The sequence below is a fragment of the Plectropomus leopardus genome, chromosome 5 (genome assembly GCF_026936395.1).
Source record: "Plectropomus leopardus strain MGB_pleo_1.0 chromosome 5, ASM2693639v1, whole genome shotgun sequence".
NCBI lineage: Eukaryota > Metazoa > Chordata > Actinopteri > Perciformes > Serranidae > Plectropomus > Plectropomus leopardus.
In genome coordinates, this window is record NC_142180.1 from 2663664 (window position 1) to 2676808 (window position 13145).

The 13145-nt window shown below is 39.7% G+C and overlaps 1 long non-coding RNA gene across 1 annotated transcript; it reads right to left on the reverse strand.

Moving 5' to 3' along the window:
* Positions 1-3207: 3207 nt before the first annotated feature.
* On the reverse strand, positions 3208-3791 carry LOC148189490 (uncharacterized). The gene is made up of 2 exons (XR_015776511.1): positions 3503-3791; positions 3208-3406 (listed from the first exon to the last, which is right to left on the reverse strand). It is a non-coding gene; the product is annotated as an uncharacterized LOC148189490 (long non-coding RNA).
* Positions 3792-13145: the final 9354 nt, after the last annotated feature.

Below are 13145 nucleotides of genomic sequence, written 5' to 3' on the forward strand. Positions count from 1 at the left end.
TAACACTTACTGAATTATTATTAGCTCTATGGAGTTATGATGGACACTTACTAATCTGCTCCTGTGGAGCTTGAATGCACAGGTGAAAGTCACCTTGTGTTCAGATTAATGCCAACTGCTTTCTGTGTCATATTGTCTGTGCTTTATGTGTTTTTACTATTGATAGTATGTGGTTTCTGCCATGACTTCTGAAGGATGGAGACAGCTGTTGAAGCTTCAATCAGCACATGTTTAATATAAGTAAAAGTATGAGTATACAATTAAAATTACAATTAAAACCAACACAAATACAATAAACAAGTGCAACATAAATGAAGATAAATACAAAGTCAAACTAAAATGAAGACTACAAATGAGGACAAGTACAACAAAGACGAGCACTCGGGTCATCCCAGACAGAGACCAGACTAAATGCAGACTAACTGACACAGAACATAGAGAGCTGGCTGACACCAATCACATAGAAAGGCAGTAGTATTTTTACAATGCTGTGATGTAGATGGTAGGTATCAAGTACTAGACTTCTTTTGAAGAATGAGGCATGTATTTGTGTTGCTAAATTTAAAGGCACCAGTCCAGGTATTCATGGTCAAGTATAACTTACAGGCACTAAGACTTCACCATATACAGGTAGGTCTTCCTTGAGGTAGACATAGACTCTCGAACTAACTATGGATGATGCATAATCCGAAAAATACATACAAACAACTATGTTTTTACACTTGCTGCAACATAAATTCACCATTGGGACAAATTATGAAATTAAGTTGAATGGAATTACCCTTAATTGGATTAATTTAATAAAGCCTTAATAAAGTCTAAATAAAATGTTTTTAAAAAATGTAAAAAATGTCTATGTACCTTTTTTGTACCAGGCTTATTTGTGTTGTAAATTTGGGTTTTTTAACATGGGGGTCTTTCGGGATTAACTTTTTTTGGAGTCGTCCTCAAGTGGTCATTTCAGTAACTTCTGTTTTTTTGCACTTCAGCATTGGCTTCATTTTTCAGCCTCTGAGGTTGCAACTTGAGAATTACACGTTTTTGAAAGGGGGTACAAATCAAAAAGCTTTGAAACCACTGGTGTAATCTAAAACAGTGAATTGCATTTCACTGACTAACCAACTGGTTATGTAATGCCTAGTTACCATAGCTTGTCAGTGTAGTAGAGTAAAAAGTACACATTTTCCTCTGAAATGTATTGTAGCAAAAGCATTAAGTATCATATAATCAAAATATTCAAGTACAAGTACCTACCAAGTACTTACTCTCCATCTTTGGTGTCATTGAGCAACAGTGTGAAATGTAACTGCAGTTGTCTGCATGTCTTCTGTATTTATGAGCAGTTAGAAGATTTAACTGATAAATCTGAACAGATCAAAATGAAACCTTTTGTCAGACTTGTGATTTGTTTGAAGTGGCATGCGGTCACAATCCACAGATATTTGCAAATAATGGCAATCTGTTCTCTCAGTCAATGTCAGCCAAAAGTTGAGGGGGTTACATAAATACCCACTGTGAACACAACAGGCCAATCTGTGTCCATAGATGATGAAATATCAGCAAGGCCACCCTCAGCCCTCACTGCTGGAATAACAATCACAGCAACAGCAAGCAGGGAGAGAAAAAAAAAGATGCAATGAGATGATGAAAGAGGCGGAGAGAATGAGAAGACATGCCATTATTGCTGGGAGACATGTCATTTTTCCATGTTGAAGGTCACACCAAGACTTCCAGACGCTTAAAAATAAAAGTACATGAAAACACCTTGACTAATTAACCTTGACCAGTTAATTGAAATGTAATGTTGAAAGGCGCTACTGTGTAACACAGGGACACAATAACAGCATAATCAAAGTGAATCACCTTTGTCAAAGGGGTGTTGAGGTGACTCGACAAACTAACATAGAACCTCAAATAGTCTGAAATAAATTGTGTGTGGGAGTAGAATTTTTTGCACTGCTTCTAAAGAGAACAGATGTTGCTATGTCTCAAAATGTTCTTGGTGAGACTGCAAGAACACACTGACTGCAGTTGACTGGAAACACTGTGATAAGAGTGGCTCACAATGTGCTATTAAAAGAAGTTAGAAATGGGAGAATAACTAATGGATCTGCTGATTATAATGCGCTTCAAAAGTCTAAAAATGAAGCATCATGGAAAAGTGTTTTGTATTTGTATTTTCAGCCATGGCAGTGGCTCGACTCTATGGATGGCAAAGTCAGTCTGCCAGTTGGTCCACCACTTTTGTCCAGACTGCACAAAATTTAAATGTCAATCCATCCAGCACTTACTGAAATATTCCAGATAGTCATCCATGGAGAATACCCTATTAGTGTAAGTAAGCACCTGACTTTTCCACCAGTGACATCATGAAGTTGAGCTACAATCTAGTTACATCTCAGATCAAAGTTTAGATTTGTCCATAACTTAGGACCTAGTACCTGCAAAATGAATGACCTTTGTTTTGGCCTAAGCTGTCCTTTGTGTTGTGCTAATTGTCAACGTGTTACTATTGTCACTGTGAGAATGTTAGCATGCTGATATTAGCATTTAGCTGAAAGCATAACTGTGTCTATGTCAGCCCGTTCTCATTCTGAAGTGGTCAAATACCAACATTTTTGCAGTGATTTCAGTGTAAAACCCTGATGCCAAATGCCACCTTATGCAGCTCTATGATATGCCACCAGATGGCCTGATGGGACCTGCCATGGCTGCCTGATACACGGATGGGTGGCATTAGTTGAAAACATAGCCAGACAGAAGTTGTTGCCGCTGCACGATACGCCGTTGGATGACATCAGGTTGAAACACTGCTAGTAACAACAAAATATCAAGAACATGAAGGTCCCTGTAGAGTGGGCAGTAGGCATGGTGGATGGGTATGACAAACCCCAGACGTTTATACGGTTGTCCAGAGTTCATGTCCTGTTTGAATATGCGATATCTCAAGAACACCTCGAGGGAATCTCTTGAAGTTTGACATATTCAAATGGACTGAGTAATGAGCTGATTTTGGTGGTCAAAGGTTAATGTCCCGATAACCTCGTCAGTCTCATTCTTGTAAATGTGACATCTCAGGAATACTGTGGGCAAATTTCTTCAAATCTGGCACAAACTCTAGACTAGATTTTAGTGGTCAAAGTTCAAGGTCACAGTGACCTTGTTAAGGCAGTTCAAAATTGGGACCCAAAAGCAGACACCAGAAGACTGAACTGTTTAGCCGGTTTATTTTAGGAAAAAAAAGGAAAGTTGGTTGAAGGCTTGGCTGGAGTGGACAGGCTGAGGAGGTTGGATTCGGTGGAGCAGGGCAGGCGGTGGAGTGGAAGGTGGAGAAACCAAATTGGCTGCTGAAGACAGAGGTGAGGCAGGTCAAGTCTTGTAAAGTGGTGGAGCTGGCATGGAGGATCTGAGGCACAGAGGAAAAACAGGTAAACTGGTTGTCCAGGAACAAAACCACAAATGAGCCAAATAATCATAGGTAAGGAGGCCTAGACGTCTGTACCGCTACAGAGACTGAACGATCTGGCGGAGTCTGGAGGTCTGAACCAGGGTTATATACACTGCAGGGCTTGATTGGAGATTAGGTGCAGGTGAGGAGAACCAGCAGCTGCAGGAGATCAGATGGGCAGGCAGGAGGAGGGAACCCAGAGTCCACGCCCAGCAACACAGAGGCAGGAGGAGAGAGCCAGAAGTCCACGCCCAGCAACACAGACAGACTGAGACAAACATGACACAATAGGGAGGGGAAGAAACAACAGGAAAACACAAGGAAAGGGAGAGGCTAAGCCTAACCCCTAACAGACCTTGCATTGGTTTCATTGATGTGAACACAGTATCTCTCGAACACCTTGAGGGAATTTCTTCAAATTTGGCAAAAACTTTCAATTTGACTCAATGATGAGCTTGTTAGAATTTGGTGGTCAAAGGTCAAGGTCACGGTGACCTCAGATTTGTCTCATTCTGAATGTGATATCTCCAGAACACCTTGAGGAAATTTCTTCGTATTTGGCACAAACTTTCACTTTGACTTCATGATGTGCTTCTGTTGACATCACGGTAGAGGCATCTTGGAATATAAAAATCAGAAGGATACTTGGAGCTAATATGTAGATGCGTAAGTCCACTACAAAACGGTGATATGTGACAACTTGGGATGAGTGTTGGTTTAAGCTTCACAAAGCCATTTCAGCATGGCTGCAGGCTCGAGCACAACTGTTAGGACGGATACAAAGACAGTTATATTGCTAAAGCCATCAGAATGCCCTAACTGGCCTAGGTGTTGCAGCGCAACGCAGTGCTTTTTTTTTTTTTTTTTTTAACCAATCTCGAATGTTTTGAATGCTTTCGAATGGATGAGGTACGATTTTTGAAGTTTAAATACAGCGTTATCTTTACACACCACAGAACTTAACTATGGTAGCAGATGGCTGGAGGGAGATCACAAGAAGCTGAAGGTTTCTGGGAAATGACCTAATAACAATCTACTTGCTGTTGACCTTTTTATTGGCCTCATTTTCAGTTAATATCACAAAATGTGTTTTCTGTTTAAAAATACAAATCTAGGGAGATAGGTCACCCATCCAAACTTTGCCAATTTTTAGGCAGCTCTATGCTGGTCTATAACTCAATTATGGGTTTTGGGACATATTCTTGCAGCACTCTACTATAGCAGGTGAATTGCAATGTACCTTGCCACTTGTTATTTTCTGCAGGGGTCAATCTTGCTGACCAGAGGCCATAGTCCAGTTGAATGTGGAAGAATTGTGAACATAAAGCCTGCTGCAACCAAAACAAGGACCTGGCCAGATAAATTCAGGAGTATGTTCAAACTGTTCAGAAAAAAATAAAAGATGTGTGCTTAAAAATAAAAGTGTTTAACAGAGCAGGTGTACAGATGGCATCCCAGATGTATGTGAGTATGACACTGATAAGTGTGCTATAGCAGGTGCACTGTATGGATCCTGGAGTGGAGGTGTGTATTGTCAAAGGCATTTTGCACGACATCTCGACTTCCGTATCTGTTTTGAAGGAAATGTGTGGGACCACCAGATGGTGTGTGTGAATACCGCATCTGTGTGTGTGTGTGCGTGTGTGTGTCTGTGTGTGTGTGTGTGTGTGCGTGCGTGCGTGCGTGTGTGTGTGTGCATGCGCGTGTGGATATGGGAGGTGTATGTGACATCATAGGTGCATATGTGACATTGAACTTGTTTTATGTGTGACTTTGCAATCAGGTATGTACTGCACTTGAACATAGCAGTATTTGTGGCATTATAGGGTGTGCGTGTGTGCAAGCTAAGATTCATAAATGTATGTTTATTTTTCTTATTTACTTGGATCCCCAGGTGGTTACCAAGGCAACAACTACTCTTCCTGGGGTCCAAGATGTGTATGTGCCATTGAGTCTTTCATGCTTTTGCTTTGTGCGCTCTTATTTACACACAGTTTGATTCAGAGGTGTGATCAATAAGAGCAGAAGGATGCAGTCAGCTGGGCCACAGAAAAGAAACTCATGTCAAGAACTCAGTAAAGAACATATTACTGTTCCTGGTAGTGTTTATCTTGGAAAAGTCAGTCTGCAGAAACAATTATGCCCAAGCATCAGAAAATGCTCTGAACTCTCTTCATATCATTTGGTCAGCTAAAAATGAAAAAGTCTGTTCCCTAACCCTTTGAAACCTGAGGACATTGGCTTGATGTCACTTTGAAAACATGGGAAGAAGGCAATGAACAATGAATAAATAAATGACTTCTAGATTAGCAAGGAATTAGTTAAAATTACAAGAAAATGTCCTGAAAATGAGAAAAAAAGGGGAAAGAAATAAAATAAAAGAGAGCAACAGAATTTTAAATATTCAATTATGATGATAAGAAATAGTCCTGTAGTTTTTTTCCCTAGCTCTGTTCTTTTTTTCTCCCTAAACATTTTTCTCCAACTTTTTTTAAAAGTAACTTTTTAAATCTAGCCTTGTGCCAATACATATGCTTTTGGAAGAGACTACAGTAATTTGCTTTCATTAAAATACTTGTGAAAGGCATCTGAAAGCAGCATAAGGTAAGTGATGTTGCTCCAGGTTTCATTGATGCAGGGGGCAGTCTATTGCATTGTATCTTTATGCAGAAGGCGTTGGTGGTAAGAAGGAATTGGAAGTCAGGTTTGGGCAACAAAACGTCTTGGTTATGGTTAAGGAAAGAGCATGGATGTCACTACATATCACGCCCATGAGTGGCACAAATGCGGCTGAAATGGTGACAGCATAACTCTAAAAAAATACACTGGCTCTGACTGGCACAAACTCCACAACAAATGTAATTTGTTGGTCTTGAACAGCAGTCTCCCAGGTTAAAGTCTGGACTCCTCTACCTCCACACCTTCCCACCCTGTAAATTTATTCAAAAACTAATATCAGATATGATTACATTTGTTTCACTTCCAATTACTCTAAACTAATGATATTTTTAAGGGAACTCCAAAATCATGTGGAGGATGAAATACACCCCTGTGCCAGTGATAAATATCCCAATTACTACTTTGCTTTAAGTCAACTTGATAATTAATCTGTATCTAGAAAACCAGACCAATTCACTGTAGCCCACATTCTGCAGGAATAGCCTTATAAGACCGATATCTAAAATGCCCTATTAATTGTTCTCATCATAAATTTCAAAGGGGAATGATATGACATAACGTGACTGCCACAAGCCTATTTACTTTGGATAATATTGAAAAGATCACACTGGCAAGTTAAAGATGAAGAAATCAGATGCAATCTAAAAATATTATGTTGTAACGTTGTAGTTTGGCTAACTGCAGAACAGTGATAGTGATATTTTATGTTTAAGGAGATATAGTTGTGTGTGCAGGGAGCCATCAGGGACACCTAATACGGCCAAAAAAAGGGCTGCAATGCATGTGCTCTATGGAACCAAAAACGTGAAGCCTAAGAAAGCTTCAAAAATGTTTTCACTTTATACACCTAAAAGCAACCTTTCTTACAATGAATTGGGCACCATCTATTTAATGTAAATATATGGACTGCAATGAACAACTAGCTGGGTCAATTATTAGGCCACTTGTTGGTCTAGAAATCTTTAAAGAAAAAAAAGATTACACAGTAAACCTGAATTTGTCTAGCTGGCTTTGTATGCTGAGATGGGATGAGAAGGTGATAGTCATCACTGCTGAGATAGGCTGAGACACCTGTCAATCAAGCAAACATGCCCCCAGACACGCTTTCTTTAGGCCTCACTATGTTCTTTTTCTTATGTTAAAATCACCACCAAGAAACATCTTAGAACAGACAAAATAAACTTTCACAACTAGCGGCTGTAAAAGCTGCTTTTTTTTCTGTGAGCTTCCAACAAATGCTAATGCAGTAATGGAGACTTGAATGACAAAAAGTTAACAAAAAGCTTTTTACAATCTGTAATTGACAAGAGAGGGATGCAGATATGAATCGGCAAAAATGACGCACTAATGTGGTGAGAGGGAAAGCCTGGAAGATCTCTGACATGATGATTTCAGCACAGCTTCTGTTTACACTGCTGGAAATGAGGAATAAGTGCATGACTCACCGCAGTTCTTTTTACCAGCCGAAACATGCTTTTACCCTAGTGTTTGAATTTTCTTCTTCTTTTTAGGTATATTTGGTTTTTCTCTATTTCTTTATCTTCCTACCTAAAAATGCCTTCCCTGCAGATGATGTAAGACCAGCACAGCAGTCCAATTTTCAAGGTGTCATTCTAATCTTTCACTAGAAAGCCTGTGTTAAAAAAAAAAAGGAAAAAAAAAGTGTTTCAGTCCACCTGTATTGGGGACTGCAATGCAATACATGTTCTACATCGTTTTTGCTGGCATTAAGTTTGGCACCTTTTAAATTATGCCAACTTGTTACACCCTCTACAATGGTTTCTTTGCACTTAATTGGAGATTTATGGGCTTTTTCACTACATGGTACGGCTCTACTCTACTCTACTCTACTCTACTCTACTCTACTCTACTTGTCTTTGGTAGTGGGTACTTTGCTGGGGGTTGTAGTGACACCGTGGTACACTCCCACTTCGGAGGAGCCCCATTTTCCGGTTCTCACCACTACTACAACACGTAACATTCGTGTGTGTTGCAGCAAGCGGTCAATAACAGGGTTACTGCGAAAAAGATTCTACTAATACCTGCCGGTAACATTTCCTCTCTCTCCCTGTCCCTTCTGTCTGAAGATGAGGAGTTCAGGTGACTACATAAATGTAGGAATTTGAGTGCAGCACCGCTTCACACAGAGATGGCCACAGAAGTTAATTAGTGGAGACAGATGTTTGAAAATGGAATGGAATGAGCGAATAAACACATAAGATTGACATATTACTTCTATTTTTCTGATTATTTCAAGAACCTTTATGTGCAGAATGTCTATAATATATTTATGTGATGAATCATAATTCATCATTTTTACCTTTTTATAACACATCCATACGCTGTTGGCTGTAAAGCCTGTAATATGGACGTCTTATTGTGTCTGTATCAGAGACCGTATATACAGTCTACGGTCTGTATTAAAACAACAGGTTATTAGTAAGCATCACTGAGCACTAGTGACAGTTATTAAATGGTATTGAACGTAGTACATTTTTACATTACATTACATTTTTGTGGGCACAACACTTTTTGATTCTGTTAATTTAATTTCTACGGTCATGATTACGATACAATTCCCTGATAAGTTGTATGCATTAGTGGGTGTGTGTGTGTGTGTGTGTGTGTGTGTGTGTGTGTGTAGAGCGATAGATTATCACCATTATCTGATTATCACGTAAATATTAAAACCGACAGCACCGCTGTCATTATCCCCGCTGTTCGCTTTGAGCACTCGGGTCATTTATGTGAGCGAGACAGTGAGTCGGAGTCAGTGCTTGTGGTTTTTTCATATTTTCTTTCAAACTTGATTTGCAGTTGTTCTTGATTTTGATGGAAACTTGGAGATTTGAATTATCAATTGGAGACCCCTCAGTTGACTGAGATCGTTTTAGGTGGAGTAGTCAGTTTTTGTTGTTTGTTGTGAGTCAGTGTGCTGTGCAGTGTTCTTCTGGGGACATTTTGGTCCCAGGATTTTGCTGATGAGCGTGCACTCTCAACTTTCATGCTGCTCTTTGGGACAAGCAGTTGTGGACATGATGCAGAGATAAGGAGGAGGAGAGGCTTTGCAGTGTAAGGCAACAAATAACTTCTTTCTTCTGCTCAGAAGTGGTAAATTTACAGTTACAGCTCACGGCAACTTAATACAACACAGTCTGTGGCTTTTGTTTGATATCAAGTGTCAGAAAAAATTGTTGCACATTTCAGATCCATCGTTTGTGCTTGTTTACCATTATTATCAGTATTATTTGCCACTATGAAAAAAACAACCAAAAATGAATCAAATACTCAATTGAAATGCCAAATCTAATTCATCTGACCAGGACTGGCAATATAGACATTGCAGGAAATATGTTCCACACTGTACAGGTGCCTGTTGCATGAGAGATACCCGAGATGGAGAGATGCCTCCCTGACAAAATTTTGTATCAATGAGCTGATTTTTTCATAAGACACAACCCCAACATGTTATGATTCCTTTTGTTATATACACCCTCAAATGTGCAAACCCATCTTTATCATGGTTTAAGAAAGTCAGCAGGCAAACTATTACAAAATGATCTGCATTTTCCATGGAAACCATCGACAAAATATTAAAAACTATTTAATCAAATGAATATTTTCTTATTTTCTTTGGTATTTATGTCATATACAGGTTCATCGATGATTGCTAGGTACTATGTGTATCTTTTTGTCCAATCGTAAGTCTCTATTTGACCATGTGACAAGACGATAAGACTGGTTAGGTGCAGCACAAAATCTGTCAGCACTAACACGCTGAGCACACCGAGGCAAACCCAGCAAGCAGTCAGGCCATTTAAAAAAAAAAAGAAAAAAGAGGAGAGACAAGAACCAGAGGAGAAGGTTAGCTCCCTAATTAAATTCTTTTTTTACTAACAGTAGCCAGCTCACGGACAAGCTGCCCTCAGTGTGTCAACAAATATGTAGCAGGTAAGCTAACATTAGCAGCAAGCCAAATAACAATGACTTAATAATTGTGACATTTGGCTGTTGTGTTAGATTTAAATTTTAAGACAAGGCATACATGTATTATGAAGGCTTAATTGTAGGCTGCTAATAAATTAATGTCTTGATCAGGTGGGCATTCAGCATGTAAATTATTATGGAAAGCTAAGTAATAGCCAGATTAATGCAATCTATTCATAACATTAGATAACCATTATATTTACATATTTTCAGTTGCAGGCCTAACCAGTCAAAGACAGAACTCTTCAAATCGGTGAATACAAGTGTATTTCAAGGGGATTTGGGGTGTCTTTTGGGCCGCCGAGCCCCTCTTAAAGGGTTATTATTGTTTCAGAGCCAGGACGCCATCGAGCACCTGTGTCATTGTGTGTGTGTGTGTACTTTTGTGGGTAAACTGTGTGCGTCCCGCTGTAGCTGGCCAGTTTTCAGGACATGGTGTTGTTTGTTAATAAGTATTGCAGCTGTCTTCTCTCTTATTTACAATCATCTTTTGCCTTTATGTAGAGGAGTGCAGCTGTCATGAGGTTGTTGTACAAAAATGCCTGAAAAAGTCAGTGGTCATTTCAGGAAACACTAAAATGTTCAGCTGCTTTACTTTCAGCTGCTTGTTGTAACATTTGTGAACTTTGACTGTCACAGACTGTCCATGCTTCTGATCACTTTCTCTTTGTCCTCTGGACTCTGCAAATACCATAGTCAAGGTAACACATTCCCGCTGTAAAATCCAACACATGGCTGGTACTGTATATACATGGCTAATTCTTCTAAATCTTTTATTAATTTGACACACAATCACTGGAATCCCAGGACTAAGGTCAGAACATAGTGCATATTTGATGAATGAAAATTAAACAAAATCCAATGATCAAAAGTCCACGACACAATATTGCTAGATTGAGCTCATTGGCCTATATGGGGTCATTAGATTTGAACAATGGCTTCAAATAAAAAAAAAAATTAAAAATGTATGGCCAGTCAAAAGCCTAAATTAACTGTATGAGGTCAGTGTGACCAACAAGAAAACACATTTATGAATACTCCTAAAAAAAATTTGAAAATATGCAAGTGCTGCTATAGTCCGAGGCAATTTTTGTGCTGAGCATAAAGTTAATTCCCAGTTTAAATCTTGATTACCAGGTTTACAAGTTACACTTGTATAACTTATTTTGTATAGGAATAGGATTTGATATGAAACACACTCTTTTCTGTGTCTCTGCTAAGTACCCAGTAGTGTTTCATCATCCCATTTCAGCATAACGTCCTGCCTGAGTCTAATTTTATTAACATCAATTTGAACAGTAGTGGTGGGAGCACTTGGGCAGAGGTCAGTGCGAGCAGGGATGAACTCAAGCAGATCTGGGATTTAGCCACCAGACATACAGTAGGTTAATCTACAGGGCAATTCACAAATCTAATGATTGAATCTAATTATATTCCTCCGGAAGAAGACATTGTTAGCTGTTGTCTGAACACCACTGTGAGCAGGTTTGAGTGAGAGTTAACAGGACTTGAACAACCTTAGTATCTGCTGACTTAACATTCACGTTCCATAAGCACTATTTGGATCATTTTACTGTTAAGCACAAGTTTGAATTTTTGTAATGTATGCCCAGAAGGCCGGGGGCTGAATGTATTGTTATTACAAGACCTACGGTGAAGGGGGCTGTTCATACATGAGACAACAGCATCTGTCAGCGTCACTCATGCATTTATGTCGACATTCCTGTTTTCTTAACAACAAACGATGAAAATTTTCAACAATGATGGCGTTTGTAACCTTTAACATGGGGTTATTATTGTAAAATCATGACCAACACAATATTATCCCAACTCGTTACATGGTGCCGCTCTGTCAATGACCTCCTGCTACATTTTAGGTATTCTTTCTGCATCAGCTGTTTATGCTCCGCAATGCCGTTACCATGATGGCAACAAATGCACATGGTGGGATGACGCTGCATGGTCCTTATGTTCACACAACAGCACATAGCAACCAACGCTGACTGTCACGATGTGTAGGTTTAGGCAAAAGAGACACATGGTAAGGTGTAGCAAAAAACCTCACATCCACGTGGTAAGTAAACTTGGGACTCCCACAAAGTCAGTTTGTTGGACCCATCTACCTCCCCTATGCCCGATCCATAAGTACACTTGCGCCCCTTACATTACAGGTTAATACCCGACACTGTGCTTCAGCACTTCATGTGAAAGTGACTAGTTCTCTTCATCTGCATTCTCAAGTGATGCCACCCATGCACATTGCATGTGGATGTGCCCAGTACATCCAGCTGTCCGCCGGCATATAGTGATAACGCAACTGGTTCTGTCCCAGCACATTCTCATCTGACACAAGGTTGGACGATGTCAGATGAGGTGGCTTTTGGGGTCACGCTCATTTGACAAAAGCAGTGACAGAGTGGATGTCTTTGACAAGTTTGGAGCAAGAACAAGCTGCCACGACAGGGCCCCCCCTAATCAACTTGGTTATTTTTAACCCAATCCTTATCATTCACATCAACTTCCAAAGTGCATTTCAGCAGGAAACATCTAATTACAGAGCTGAGGATGCTGTTGTCTGCACCTCTAACAGGGTGAAGGCTAATGATTGCTGGTTTAAGAAAACTGAAGCTGTAGCTTAAAGGGACAATTTAGCCCCAAAACAAAAATACATATTTTCCCTCCTACGTGTAGTGCTACTCATCAGTCTGGATAGTTTTGGTGTGAGTTAAGAGTGTTTGAGAAATCTGGCATAGAGGTTTTCTGCCTTCTCTGAAATGTAACAGAACAAGATGGCTCTCAGCTGGTGCTCCAAGAGCCAAAGAGAAGGCAGACGTCTCTACAACCCCATATCTCCAGCACTCAGCAATTCACATCAAAACAATTTAGATTGAAAAATAGCACTACAGGAAAGAAGAAACATAGATATTTTTAATTCTGGAGTGAACTGTCCCTTTAAATAACTTGTTCTTTGGGGATCATTTTGGGGGAATTCAGCAACTGGGCTGACATGTTGTGTTCACTGATGCAACGA